Genomic DNA, 14917 nt, shown 5'->3' with positions numbered 1-14917 from the left:
CATCTGATGATGATGAGGTACAATCATCTGATATCTCACCTGATTTTATAAAAGTGCAAAATGACATGATGAAGAATCTGGTCTCAATGTCAAAAGAAGTTAAAGGTTTAAAATCTGAAAACAAGGTTTTGAAAGATAAAATCAAACTTTCTGAGACCAGACCATCTTCATCTAAATTACAATCGGAATTGAAAAGAGTGATTGTTCAACCCAGCTCTACGGAAACTGAGTTGGAAGATCTTAAAAAATCAATTCATCTGATTAAAGTCGAAAGGACAGATTATCGTCTAAAATCGGAATGACTTGCAGAAAAAGTTCAATTTTTAGAAAAAGATCTTTCCGATTTGAAAACTCAACATGAACCCACACTTTCAAAGCAAACAAGAAAATTATTCAATTGGAAAACACCATAATTGAAAAGAACACTGAAATTTCTTCATTGTCAAAAGAGTCTATTCAAATGAAAGCTCAACTTGCTCGATATGAGGAAAAACTCTATCGTATAGAGCAATATAAAGCTATCATTGATATGGAACTTTCAAAACAAACAATTTTCATGAATAGACCAAAAATGATTCATGGTGAAAAGTGGGGTTGAGTTATGAAGATCCTCAGATCTTAGATAATGCTTCCAAAAAGATTCCAAGATTATATCATTCTGATTACTTTCGAGCTGGTTTACCATCTCATTTTGTGCATACTTCTTATGCTGATTTTGATGATATTATTGTTAATCGCAAATCTAGGAAATACCATCAAATTAGCATAATGTATGAGAAAATCAATGCTAAAATGGGTAAATCAAATTCTGATTTCTTGAAGGAACTTGTTGAAACTGAAAAGAATATGCAATGTGAAAATTATATGCCTAAGTGTAGACTGGTTTATATCCCAACACTCATGCTAGAGAAATACATTTTAATGCTTGAGAATGAAGTGTTTAACAAACCTAGTTCTAGCATTATTGCTATAGATGAGGTGTTTGATGAACCAACTTTTGATGTGAAACCAATTCTACCGGCCTTACCTGCATGTTCTGATAATGTTTTCTGTGAAGACCTAGCACATGAACTAACTGTCTTCTTTCAGACAGGATCCCTAGGTCAAACTGATTTAGATGTAAAGGTAGAACATCGAGATGAACCAACTGTTGAAAATCTGATAGACTTTGATGCAACAATTGATCCTTTGAATGAATTTTACGCTAGCATACCTGCTTTACACATTTTGAGTCGTAAGGTAGATAGACCGGAAAAGGAAAATGTTGATTTGCAACTTAAGTGTCAATCATTATAACAAATGCTTGCTTTGTGTGATAAATTGTCTCCACTTCCTAAAAAAGAATGTACTTATGACTTTAAGGAAGGAGAAGTGATAGTTTCTACTGAGGAATTATGTCTTGAGATTAAAAGCTTAAAACAAAAGATAATTCAACTGAAACAAGCTAACACACTGAAGCAATCATCTTCTGTTAAAACCAATGTGTCTGAATGTGTTGGTGGGATTTCTAAGATGGGGAAGGGGACAACAACATCTAAGGATGCAAAACCCATTACTATTCTTAAAAACCCACTACGTTCTCAATTTAGTAAACGTGTTTCAAAAGTTGCACCTTCAATGCAATTTGTTGTCAAGAAAGTTCATTCTCAAAATGGTTCTATGTCAACTTAAAAGATTCCTATGATTCCAATGTTAAATAAATCAAAGGAGAGTCTTTTAACAAGATCAGTTAAGTCTGAACAACACACGAGTCCTAAACCTGATTTGAGTGAGTATGATGCAAAGGAACGTAAAATCAACTTGGAAATTTTGTAAAATCAATCATCTCATATATCAACTGAAAAGTTTAGACGTCTAACTAACAGAGGTGTTTTCCGTGTCACAGGTTATAATTCAAATTTGACTTACAAGTCTGTATAGGTTCCTAAGTCCATGACTAATAAAGTAGCAAACAAACCAACGCAATCTGCTAGTCGAACTAGGAAATCATCACATGTTTTTCAATTTTTGTCTGTGAACAAAACATCTGCATGGAATAAGTTGTGTGTTAAGACTTCTGATAACGATGTAAAACTTGATATTGCGTATGATGCTTCATGTAATGTGGTTTTAAATGATGCTTTATTGTCTAAATTGCATGTTGTTTTACGTGATTATCTCATTGTTGATCCAAAGTTTGTTGTTGGTACTAACCGTAGAGGATCAAAGAAACTTTGGGTACCTAAACTCTAGGAAATTAACGTTTATAGGGTTTCGACATCTGTGTTTGGTATATCGATTCCGGTTGTTCTCGACACATGACGGGCGATAAATCCTTGCTTGTCAATTTCGTTGACAAATTCCTAGGAATGGTTACATTCGGAAATGATGAGATTGCAGCAATAACGAGTTATGGAGATTTTGTGAAAAATGGCATAACGATCAAACGGGTCTAATATGTTGAGGGTTTGGGGTGCAGTTTATTTAGTGTCAAACAATTTTGTGACGGATATCTCAAGGTTTTGTTTGAACGTCGTCAATGCTCGGTGCAATCCACCGATGGAAATGATCTCCTTGTTGGTAAACGTTGTGCTTCACTTTATACTATTGACCTCAATGATGCACCATCACATGAAACCATGTGTTTGGCTACTCGTTCAACAAAGGAGAATTCATGGTTATGGCATCACCGGATGTCACACCTGAATTACAAGGGTATTAATCGATTAGTCTTTAAAGACTTAGTTGATGGTATTCCAAGCTTTCAATATGATAAGCATCATGTGTGTCCATCATGTGCGATGGGTAAGCTGAAACGGACTTATCATCCGCTTAAGCAAAACCCCAGTACTTTATCGTCCTTGCAATTATTGCATATGGACTTATGTAGACCCATGAGGATTTCTAGCCTTGGGGGCCGAAAACATGTGCTTGTCATTGTTGATGACTATACCCGATTTACATGGATTTTCCTTCTGCGGACTAAGTCTGAAAACCCCGCCATTGTCATTGAGTTCATTAAAAAGACTCAATGCTCTTTTAACAAACATGTTAAGAGTATTCGAACTGATAGTGGGACGGAATTTAAGAATGACCTTCTTGATAGTTATTTGAAAGACCAAGGCATTGAACATCAGTTCTCTACTGCACGAACCCTACAACAGAATGGAGTAGTCGAACGACTTAATCGTACGTTGTGCGAGGTAGCTCGAACAATGCTTGCTTACTCCAAACAACCTCCAAAAATGTGGGGCGAGGCCATTTCCACTGCATGTTATACCTAAAATCGCTGCATCATTAATAAACGTTTTGATAAAACTCCTTATGAGTTACTATATGGTAGACACCTGAATGTCAAATATTTCCGTGTCTTTGGTTGTATATGCTATGTGCTTACTGATTTTGACGATCTCGGAAAGTTTGATCCTCATGGCGATCAGGCCATATTTCTCGGTTATTCTTAGAACAAAGTTGCCTATCGTGTCTATCACAAACGGACAAAGACGATCAAGGAAAGCATTAATGTAAGGTTCAATGAGTTATCGGGAATGGCTTTTGAACAACTCGATTCAGAACCCGATCCTAACCTGGCTACTACTTCTTCCGTGCAAAATTCAATTTTCTTGAAGAAGGGTGTTCCTACAGTAACAACAGAGGAACTGGATATCTTGTTTGATAGTTTCTATGCTCCTCAACGGAATTCAAATGTTCAAGCCGTACCGGTCACACCATCACAGTCAACTAATGTGGAGACTCAATCAAGTCTTTTTGATGAAGATACAACACCAACTGATTCACCTGTTGCTTCTTCATCCTCCCTCTCACCTCCTATTTCTGATAATCTTGAACCAATTCAAGATTCGTCCGTTGATACAACTCCAGTTGTTTCTCCAGATACTCAAATGAATCCATTAGAAAGTGTTACATCAGCTCAAGCGGATCAAGGCTCAACGTCAACAACGGTTTATGTTTCCATGCATACCACTGATGTACAACCATTTCCACATAACAACCAATGGACTAAAAGTCATCTAAAAGAGCTTATTATTGGTGATGCATCTGCTCCAGTCTCAACTCGAAGGGCTACTTGGAATATGTGTCTATACACTACCTTTCTTAGTAAGATTGAATCAACAATGGTTGCTCAAGCTTTACTAGATCCGAACTGGGTGGTTGCAATACAAGAAGAGATCAATCAATTTGAACGGTTAAAAGTATGGCGATTAGTTCCAAGACCAACGGATCAACGACCAATAGGGGTTAAGTGGATTTTTAAGAACAAAAAGGATTATGATGGAATTGTGGTTCGAAACAAGGCACGTCTTGTGGCCAAGGGATATCGACAATAAGAGGGTATTGATTATGATGAAATGTTTGCTCCGGTTGCTAGGATTGAGGCTATTCATCTTTTCCTTGCATTTGCTTCTCATATGAAGTTCACAGTGTTTCAAATGGATATCAAAACTGCTTTTCTGAACGGTCATCTTCAAGAGGAAGTTTATGTTGATCAACTAGAAGGCTTTGTCGATCCCATTCATCCAAACTACGTCTATTACTTGGAGAAAGCTTTGTATGGTCTAAAGCAAGCACCGTGTGCATGGTACGAGACCTTAACAAAGTATTTATTGGATAATGGCTTCTCTCGTGGAACGATTGATACAACGCTATTCATCCGTAAAAACCACGGTCACATTCTCTTGGTTCAAATTTACGTTGATGATATTATTTTTGGTTCCACGTCCCCAGCCTTATGCAAAGAATTTGGTAACCTTATGGCCAACAAATTCGAAATGAGCATGCTTGACCAGCTTAATTTCTTCTTGGGGTTACAAGTAAAATAATTACCAAACGGGATTTTTATCAGTCAACCAAAGTATATCAATGATATGCTAAAATGTTTTAAAATGACTTCTTTAAAACCAATGACAACCCCAATGAGGACTTTACTGGATGCTGATGCTAATGGGGAACCCTTTGACATTACGCTTTATCGAAGCATGGTTGGTTCTTTAATGTATCTGACTGCAAGTAGACCAGATATTACACTTGCTGTAACTGTCTGTGCCCGCTTTCAGTCGAACCCTAAGAAATCTCACTCCAAAGCGGTTGTTAGGATTTTCCAGTACCTTAAAGGTACACCTAACCTTGGAATCTGGTATCCTCATGGATCCGATTTCAATCTCACTGCTTATACTGATGTGGATCATGGCGGTTGCCATGTTGATAGAAAGAGCACATTTGGATCAATTCAGATGTTGGGGAATAGGCTAGTTGGTTGGTTATCCAAAAAGCAGAACTGTGTGTCTTTATCAACAGCTGAGTCTGAGTATATTGCTGCAGCTCATTGTTGTTCACAAGTTTTGTGGATGTAACTCAACTTTTGGACTATGGCTTTAAGATTTCTAAGACCCCAATTTACTGTGATTCACAAAATGCAATTGTAATTACAAGCAACCCGGTCCAGCATTCTAAGACTAAACACATAGATATCCGTTATCATTTCATTAAGGACCATGTAGAAAAAGGGGATGTAGAGTTATACTTTGTGCCTACCAAAGTGCAATTAGCTGATATGTTCACTAAGCCCATAGATGAACTTAGGCTAAAGTTCATAATCAAAGAGATTGGCATGGTGGAATATAGTGTTTGACATTCCTTAGATCTTTTGGGACTTCTAATTGAGATCATGTGCTTAGGGGGAGTAGATACTTTCTAGGGGGAGCAACTGATTTCTTCTGATTTAGATAACATCTTTCAAGGGGGAGCCTTTAGATTTATGTTAACTTCCTGGGTTTATCTTTCAATGGTTACGAAAGGGGGAGGTAACTCATTGATATCATACTTCAAGGGGGAGTTAATTCATTTTATTGAGAACATATCAAAATGGTGATTTACTTTCTGTATATCATATTTTGAGGGGGAGAAAATGGCAGAATATGAAAAGAAAAATTGATTTTCAAAAGTGAATTTCATAAACTCTTTATTTTATATCTGAAATAATTCACTAAGGCTTGTATACATGTCAGTATGCAACCCATTTTACCAATTGGTATCACTGAAGATTTGTACTTTGTACATAATTCAAAGTTTTTCTAAGTACAAATCTTGTTTCGAGAAAATACATAAAAAAATTGAAAAGTTAAAATCCAAAAAGATTTGAATTTTACTGAATAAATTTTATTTTTAGCATTATACAGAATCTGACAACCAATTGCATAGATTCGGTAAGTTCAAAATTTTCAAAAAATTGTTTCAGAAATATTTTTCATTAAAAATGTGATAATCGTGAATAATTTTTGATAAAGATTTGTCAAAATTTGAAGTGAATTTGTTTAAATCTGAAAAATAGAGTGCATTCGATAAATAAGGCCCATTCGGTAAAGCCCATGTTTTCAAAATCTTTCGGTATCTATAAATAGGAGGGTCAAAGTCAAACTTTCTCTCACTTTGAGTTAATTGCATACCGAATCTGATTAATCTTACCGAGTCTGCCTAATCTACCGAGTCTCGTCTTCTGTATCTTCAAATTCTTGGTAATTCTTTGTTTTAATTGAATCTAAGATACACATATTATAGATCTGAGATAATTGAACACTTATAAACAAGAAAAGATTGCAAATAACAAGATTGTGACACTTAATTTTGAAAAGTGTTGATTATACCGAATCTGAGTCAAGTTTCTTAATTCTTAGATTAAACTCTTATGATTTGGTTAATTAACATGAAATCTTGTCAAATCTATGTTAAATTAGTTGATCTATCAATTTACCGAGTCTGATTACATGTTTAATTGAGTATTTGATGGATTCTGTACATACCGAATGTGTTCTTGATACAGTATCGAGTCTGTTCAAATGTTTAACATGTTTTCCTGATTTATTTGAGTTGTTGATTGATTGTGATTATGTTTTTGCATGATATAAGACTGAATATGCATGTTTGGGTGATTATGGGTAATTTTTGAAGATACCGAATCTGTTCTTGGCATGATACCGAGTCTGTAATTTGGTACTTTAAAATAATGTGATTTTCAACATTGAAACACTTAACATGTTTTATCTAAGTCTTTGAATTGAAAACTCAAGCTTATTTAGTTACCGAATCTGAAGTTTTCATGAATACCGAATCTGCTTGAATTGTGCTTAAAATTGACTAAGTGTTGTTCTAATTCTTTGTATTTTATAATTGACTTTACATGATGATTGTGTATTGTGATGAGTATCATAAGAGTGTCATGTTTGTCAATTGCTTGTTCATATTGGAATAAATGGTTTTTATAACTCAGAGAATCCATAAAAATTATAAAATCTGGAAAATACAAAGGATTTCAAAGGAAATAAGAATAAAGATATGTGTTTTATGATAACATCTTGTGGTCTTCTATTTCTTATTTATACAGCTAAATGGCGAACAATCACTTCATCAACTCTGAAACCAACATTCTCTGCAACTACTGGACTGCAATTCTAGAGAGGCATACATTATGGCCTGCTCTGAGCTCTACTGCCAGTGTGGCTGTGACAGATCTAGAGCTTCTGAACAGAACAATTAGGTTTGTGGAAGCTACATAACCTACTGCTGCTAATCCAGAGGGAGAATGTAGTGACCCGTCCTAATCCACCTGGACGAAGTCTTCAACAGCTGGTCCCATTGCGAGGTACTGACCTCTATATGCCATGAACAACTCCATGTAATATCTTTAAAATGAGCAAATGCATAGCAGAAGATTTCTTTAATACCTGAGAATAAACATGCTTAAAAGTGTCAACCAAAAGGTTGGTGAGTTCATTAGTTTATCATAAACATTCTTTTCCATCATTTTAATAAACCACAAGATTTCAAATATAAGTAATCATACACTCGCAAGTGTAAAAATCATTCATACGAATTTCATACTTTCAAACACCTGGTAACTGACATTAACAAATGCATATAGAATATCCCCCACATACAAGTGCTTTGCACTTAGTATGCTCACAGCATACAAATAGGCCATCCCTTTTAAAAATGACGGTTGTATACACCTTACAATAGGTCATAGCTTTTAAAGATGGCGGTTGTATACTAAAAGTCGAAGTACTAAAGCAGTTCAAATTCTCTGACTGGGGCTTGTCAAGGCCCATAGATCTATCTTTAGGATTCACGTCAATTAGTGGCAATTATAATAAACACTAATTCTTAGGTTACCAGCAAAAAGAGGTGATATCCGGTGTACTCATATCTTGGTGGCAATTATAATAAACACCAATTCAATCGTAGAATGTTTTTATGTACTTGTGTCTATTTCGTCAAACATTTATTAAAACAGCGCATGTATTCTCAGTCCCAAAAATATATATTGCAAAAGTATTTAAAAAGGGAGCAAATGAAACTCACGATACGATATTTTGTAGTAAAAATATTCATACGGCGAAACTGAACAATGCAGGGTTGGCCTCGGATTCACGAACCTATATCATTTGTATATATATTAAAACATATAATCGTAGTTGAACAAATTTTTATATTATATCTTAAATTATATATTATATATATTTAATTTATGTATATATTCAAAATGATTACTATATATATAATTATATAGTTATATTAATATATATATATATATATATATATATATATATATATATATATATATATATATATATATATATATATATATATATATATATATATATCTGATTAGTATTATTTTAAAAATACCTAACTTGTTATTTATGAATATTTATATAAAAATTGTTAATATGATTAATACATACTTATAACCTTAATAATATCTTTAAAACATTTATTTTCATAATAATTTTAATGTTAATAATATTGATAATACTAATAATAATAATACTGATAGTTTTAGTGATAATAAAATGATAATTTATAATAATATTAATAATACTTATAAAATACTAATGATAATAATGTTTCTAATATTCATAAATATAAATATGATATTAGTAATAATAATAATTATAATACTAACAATAACAATAATTATAATAATAATAATGATGATAATAATAATAATAATAATAATAATAATAATAATAATAATAATAATAATAATAATAATAATAATAATAATAATAATAATAATAATAATAATAATAATAAGAAAACTACCTCACAAAGAGAGTTAAAAAAAAATAGCCGCCCTTGCCCGAGCTCGAACCCACGACCTCCCGCTCACCCGAAAACACACCCAACCATTTGACCAATTTAGTTTTTATGGGATAATACCATATCCAAATATATTTAACTCGTTTCTGTTTCATCTCGACCCAACAAGAAACCAAAATTCGGCCCAACTAAGAAATGCAAGTTATAACTCGGCCCAGCATTCCTACGGCCCAAAAGCAACAATACGAGCCCATCTAGTAATTAATGGCCCAATATCAGAAAAAAGACACGGCCTAAGTATAGATTAAATGTCCAGCTCGATAAATTAAATTGGATGTTTGCTGTAATCCTTTAATCACGTCCCCACTATCATTATCAATATCAACTTGTCTACATCATCTATATCATCATGCCAAAAAGTATTCATCATTTTCACGTAGCATTAGCAGAAAACCGGAAAAAAAACCAACAGCTCAACATGTAATTGATGGTGATTGATGGGTGACAGTTCACAGGAAAAAAATAGAAAAAAACAGCTGAAACAGTGGCGATGTTGTTTGGTTTGAGTTCGTAAAAAAAATAGATAAAACTTGGTGGTGTTGGTGTTCGAAACAGGTAGAAAATAGGAGGTGTAGCAGCGTTGCAGTAGTAAAAAAAATATATGTTTTAGTGGTTTATAGCAGTAACAGGAACAGTGGGTTGGCTTGATCGAAAAATAGAGTGAGTAACAACAGGTTTTGTGGGTTTGTTATTGGATGGGTTTTCAAATAATAGAAAAACAAAAAAGTAACAGGTTGTGGTGGTATCCTATTGTGGGTTACAACTGAAACAGAAACAGAAATAACTAGATGAATTTTAGCAGGTTCGAAGCAGGTTGCAGGACTGTGTGAGCTGTAACGGTTCATGATGGTCTTCATGGATAAGGGTGGTTTATGGTTGGTGTTGAATTGGTGTGACCGGAGACAGAAAAAAAAATCAAGCGTAGCAGTGGCATTTTAGTTGAGTGGTGGTGTTTGGGGTTTGGTCTTGGTTGCAATAGTAAGCATCAACAACAAAAGCAATTTAATGGGTTTTTGGGTGGCGTTTGAACAGAAACAAAATAAAGTAAAAAACATACGCGTAATAGCCTCAGTTTGAATCGATCAAAATTGCAGTAACGTGATAGTGAGGGTGGTTCTTAAAATGGTTTAATGATGATGTTGAAGGTGGTGTTTAAATGGGTGATACGATAAGGTGGTAACGAGTGTGGTTGTTTCTGGTTCCAAAACAGAAAACGATAGCAGTGATGGTGGTTGATATGGGTGGTGAAGTGTGGTGGCGAGCAGGAGAGTTCTTCATGTATGTGTGTGTAATATGTTTGCATTTGCATATGTATATAATATGTGTAAAATGGAGCTGGTGCAAAGAATCAAATACAAACACTAAGACACAAATATAAATAAAGGGAAACAGTAAATTAATCATACTCCTGTCTATAATACATCTATTTGTATATATATAAGTAATATGTTAGTTGATAGTGGGGATCATTGGAAAAAGAACACAGTGCCAAATAGTAATCTCAATTGTAAATCACGGATGCATCGTACATATTTAATATATATATATATATATATATATATATATATATATATATATATATATATATATATATATATATATATATATATATACCTATATATATATACATATATATATATATATATATATATATATATATATATATATATATATATATATATATGTATATGTATACATATACATATGTATATATATATATATATGTATACGTATACATATGTATATGTATACGTATACATATACATATGTATACATATACATATACATATGTATACGTATACATATACATATGTATATGTATATATATATATGTATACGTATATATATATATATATATATATATATATATATATATATTTCAATTGAATGAAACGTGCAAGGATTTTTAGCCGCCTGAATTATTGTTGTAACTATTCCTTCACGGACTGGATTTCGTGCTCCTTTGATAATCAATTGTGGATAAAAGTCTTTGGAAAAGATCCCAAAATTTTATATCAAGTTTCTTTAATTATTTCAGTCATTAATATGTTAAAATGTACCTTAACTAATTAAAATTTATTAAATAAAATTTAAATCACTAAGCGCTCTTGATTTTAGGAAAAAATTTAAAAAGTGTTAAAATTTAATAATTAGATCCTAAATACATTTCTAATAAGTCTATAATTTATATCACTCATTTTCGAATCACCGTTTATTTTTTAAAATCATATAAGTTTGAATTTAGACTTGTCTAATATCAATCGGATCATCAAACGAGTATTACAATCATTTAATATTTATTTTTAATATACTTTATTTATATATAGATATGTTTTAAGTAATAATTATTATAATGTCCTATTTTTATTTTATTTTACTTAATTAAATTTTAATAGCAATACATATAATATTTCAAATTATATTTTCAATTACCATGTATATATATACACACATATCTATTTACAATTAATTGTTCGTTAATCGTCAAAACTGGTCGATGTTAAATGAATATATGAAACAGTTCAAATTTTTTGAGACTCAACCAAACAGACTTTACTTATTGTGTCAAAAATACTAAATCGTATCGAGACTTTGATTTAAAATTAGTTGAAATTTTTCGGGTCGTCACAGTACCTACCCGTTAAAGAAATTTTGTCCCGAAATTTGATCGAGGTGGTCATGGATAACAATAAGAATGTTTTCATGACGAATATGAGTTGATAAATAGAGTTTTATCATCATTGAGTAATATGGATAAAACAATTCGATTATTCGAAGAGTACGAATGAAGCTATCACAAAAGAGTGAGATGAAGAAATAAAGATTCGTCTTAACTTTTGACGTAGTCATGGTTATTCTTTCGGGATTCAAGGAATTTTAAAGACAATCCTTGAAATCTATATAAGATCTGGTTCTTCGGTAAATAAGAAAATTAGGATCTCTTTAATTAAATGGGGTAATCTGCATTGATTGCTTCGTCTGATATTTCACTATAAATTTTACCTCTTCCATTCCATTTTCTTCACCGCTTCTATACTTTTCTTCCTCAATTCATACTTCTAAAAATTTAGGAAATGCTCCATCCTGTTCTTATTCTTGATATTTTCCTGACTATCGTATCTGTCATTTTTTTTACCTACCACCAGAGGAATCCATTTACTTCTACTATTACCTTGAGGTTAAAATATTCCTAATTCTCCCGTGTCTTTATATTGCTATACGCATTGATATACACGGTTTGTAATTTCTGTGCTGTTATCGGGCTTTATATTTTCCCTAATATTTTAGAGTTCCATGCTTTTGTTACCTCTTCCCAACTTTAAGTAAAGCGAATAATGATCCAAAATTCATATATATGAAGTTTCGAATGATTATAATATATTAAGTAGAAAGGAAAGGTAATAGCACGATTTGATTTGTCAAATTACCAGAATGAATCACTGAGCATAGAACTATCAAGAATATATTTTCTTGATATGTTCGGAGGTTAAGTAGAATGAAAGAGTTATGTAACATGGTACATGTTGAGGGTATGATCTATAAACCATCATCACATTCCATTAGAATTTTCAGCATGACTTACTGTAATATACTCACGTTGGCCAAGCGTCATTATATTATACTAACTCATGATTCAATTCCCCACACTTCTCCAAAAACATTCATATTTTAGATTTGAATTTTTCAGAATTTAGAAACTAAAACAGTTTCTTTTATGATGTAACACAGATAGCTCGAAGAGAAATAATTTCGGATAATGATAGTTATGAAGAAATCTTCAGAAACATCGAAGATATTTATAATGAAAGATATGATGATATCTTAGAATATCTAAGATCAGAGGATGATGAAGAATATTGTCTGCAAGGGTTTAGAGTAAGGAGCAAGGTATTCGCTAAAGACTTCAGCAGACACTGAATCATTTGGATTCTTTGAAGGTAAATTTAGTCTTTGTGATTTGTCCACAGCCTCCTTCATGGTTTGCTCAATCCGTTTTCCAGTTCCAAACCTTCTCTTTTTCTGAGCTTTGCCAACACACTATTCTTTATCATCAAACTTTTGACTGTTATGGTTGTCTACAGTTTCTGTTGCTTCATTCAGCTTTTTCAAAATTCAGTGTATTGATTCGTAGACTGTGTGTTTTTCAGAATTGAAGATCATAATTTTAGGAGATAAATTTTATATGTATACATATAACTGTTGCTGTAGAATTGCTGCGAGATTCGAAATAATGATTGATGATTCCCGGTAGTTGGTATGGCAATTATTGTTACAAAATACGGATGAGCACATGATAGGGTTTCGATAACTATAATGATTTTTCGGAGAGTCAAATATCAATAAAGTTGCTGGTTTTACTGCTAATGTGGTGGGATATAAAAGGTTATCCGGTAACGATGATGAAGGGGTAAACGTTATAATAAGGCTTATTCGAATGAAAAATTGAAGTTAATTTGCTGGAGCTGTGACAAAACTGTCTACTTTGAAAAAAATTGAAAAAGTTACTTTTGGTAATAATAATGTCAAGGGGTCTAGCACAGATCTATGTTAAGCTTTTACTTAGGTTTTGAGTGTTCTCCAGGTGCATGATTATTGCCTAAATCTTTCTTCTTGTAGATAACGCGTGGTTGGTTCATCCTCCTGATGGTTCATTATTTGAAGTGTCTTCAGGAATTTTAAAGGGTTTAAATGCAGATTGTCATTGTCAATATCCAAATGATGAAATCGTCGTGAATCTTGAATGATTCGAATATCTTTCTGAATGTTATGAATAAAAGTGATGTTCTAGCACAGTTTTGAAGTCAAAGTATAGCTTTGAAAAATGAAGGGATTTAAAAGTGATGTCACCGTTTAAGGTTTTGACTTGGATTCTGTTCTGTCAAAATCAGAATATGTAATCGGATTTTGATGCTAATGGTTGTTCTGATTTCTGTGAAAGAATGTATATCGTTGTGAAAGTTGTGAGTATAGTTGATGATTTACTGAATCAGAATCGAAGAATGTAACATATTAATAGTGAACTTAAATATTTCTCGGGCATTACCTACCCGTTAAAAATTTCACAAGTAATCTTTTGTACAAGAGAATTTTTATTACAGTCTTTATGAAAATATATGTATATTTTCTTCAGATGTAATACAGATTTAATGAGTTAATATTAAATTAAACTCATTTGATTTTTGGCTGGAACTAGAAATGAATAATCTCTAAAACTTTAGAAATTTCGTAATCTTCGTGGATTATTTCTTTTACGTAAATGAATTTATGAATCAATACTTCATTATTCATTTTTATTGATATTTCCTCGGTGAATGATGTTGGTGCTCGTGGAATTCTTGCGAACTTCGCAAAATATGAATGATGTTTTCTAGAAAGTTTCGAGTACATCGAAAATGATGGTGTAAAATCAAACATATAATTAAATAATACACTTGGTTTATTATGAAATGGAATTCATTGAGTTGAAACAGAGATTGTAGTTAACGATGGTTAAGTCGTTAATGAAGGATGTACAACATTGCATATTAGTAATATGAATTAACCGAGTAGTATCTACCCTTATTCAATTCATACACAATAGCTTAGTATAAAAAGATATATTATGGTTTCCAAAATTCATATATATATAATATATAAATTCTTTGGAAATAATGAGTTAATACTTCATAACTCGTTATTTCAATATATCCAATGGTGATTGTGGTGTATATCATCAGTGGTTATGTAGCTGGTGTAGTTTGTGATGTTACAGATATTGCTG

This window comes from Rutidosis leptorrhynchoides, chromosome 3, assembly GCF_046630445.1.
Source record: "Rutidosis leptorrhynchoides isolate AG116_Rl617_1_P2 chromosome 3, CSIRO_AGI_Rlap_v1, whole genome shotgun sequence".
NCBI classification, from domain to species: Eukaryota; Viridiplantae; Streptophyta; class Magnoliopsida; order Asterales; family Asteraceae; genus Rutidosis; species Rutidosis leptorrhynchoides.
This window is presented reverse-complemented; position numbering follows the sequence as displayed.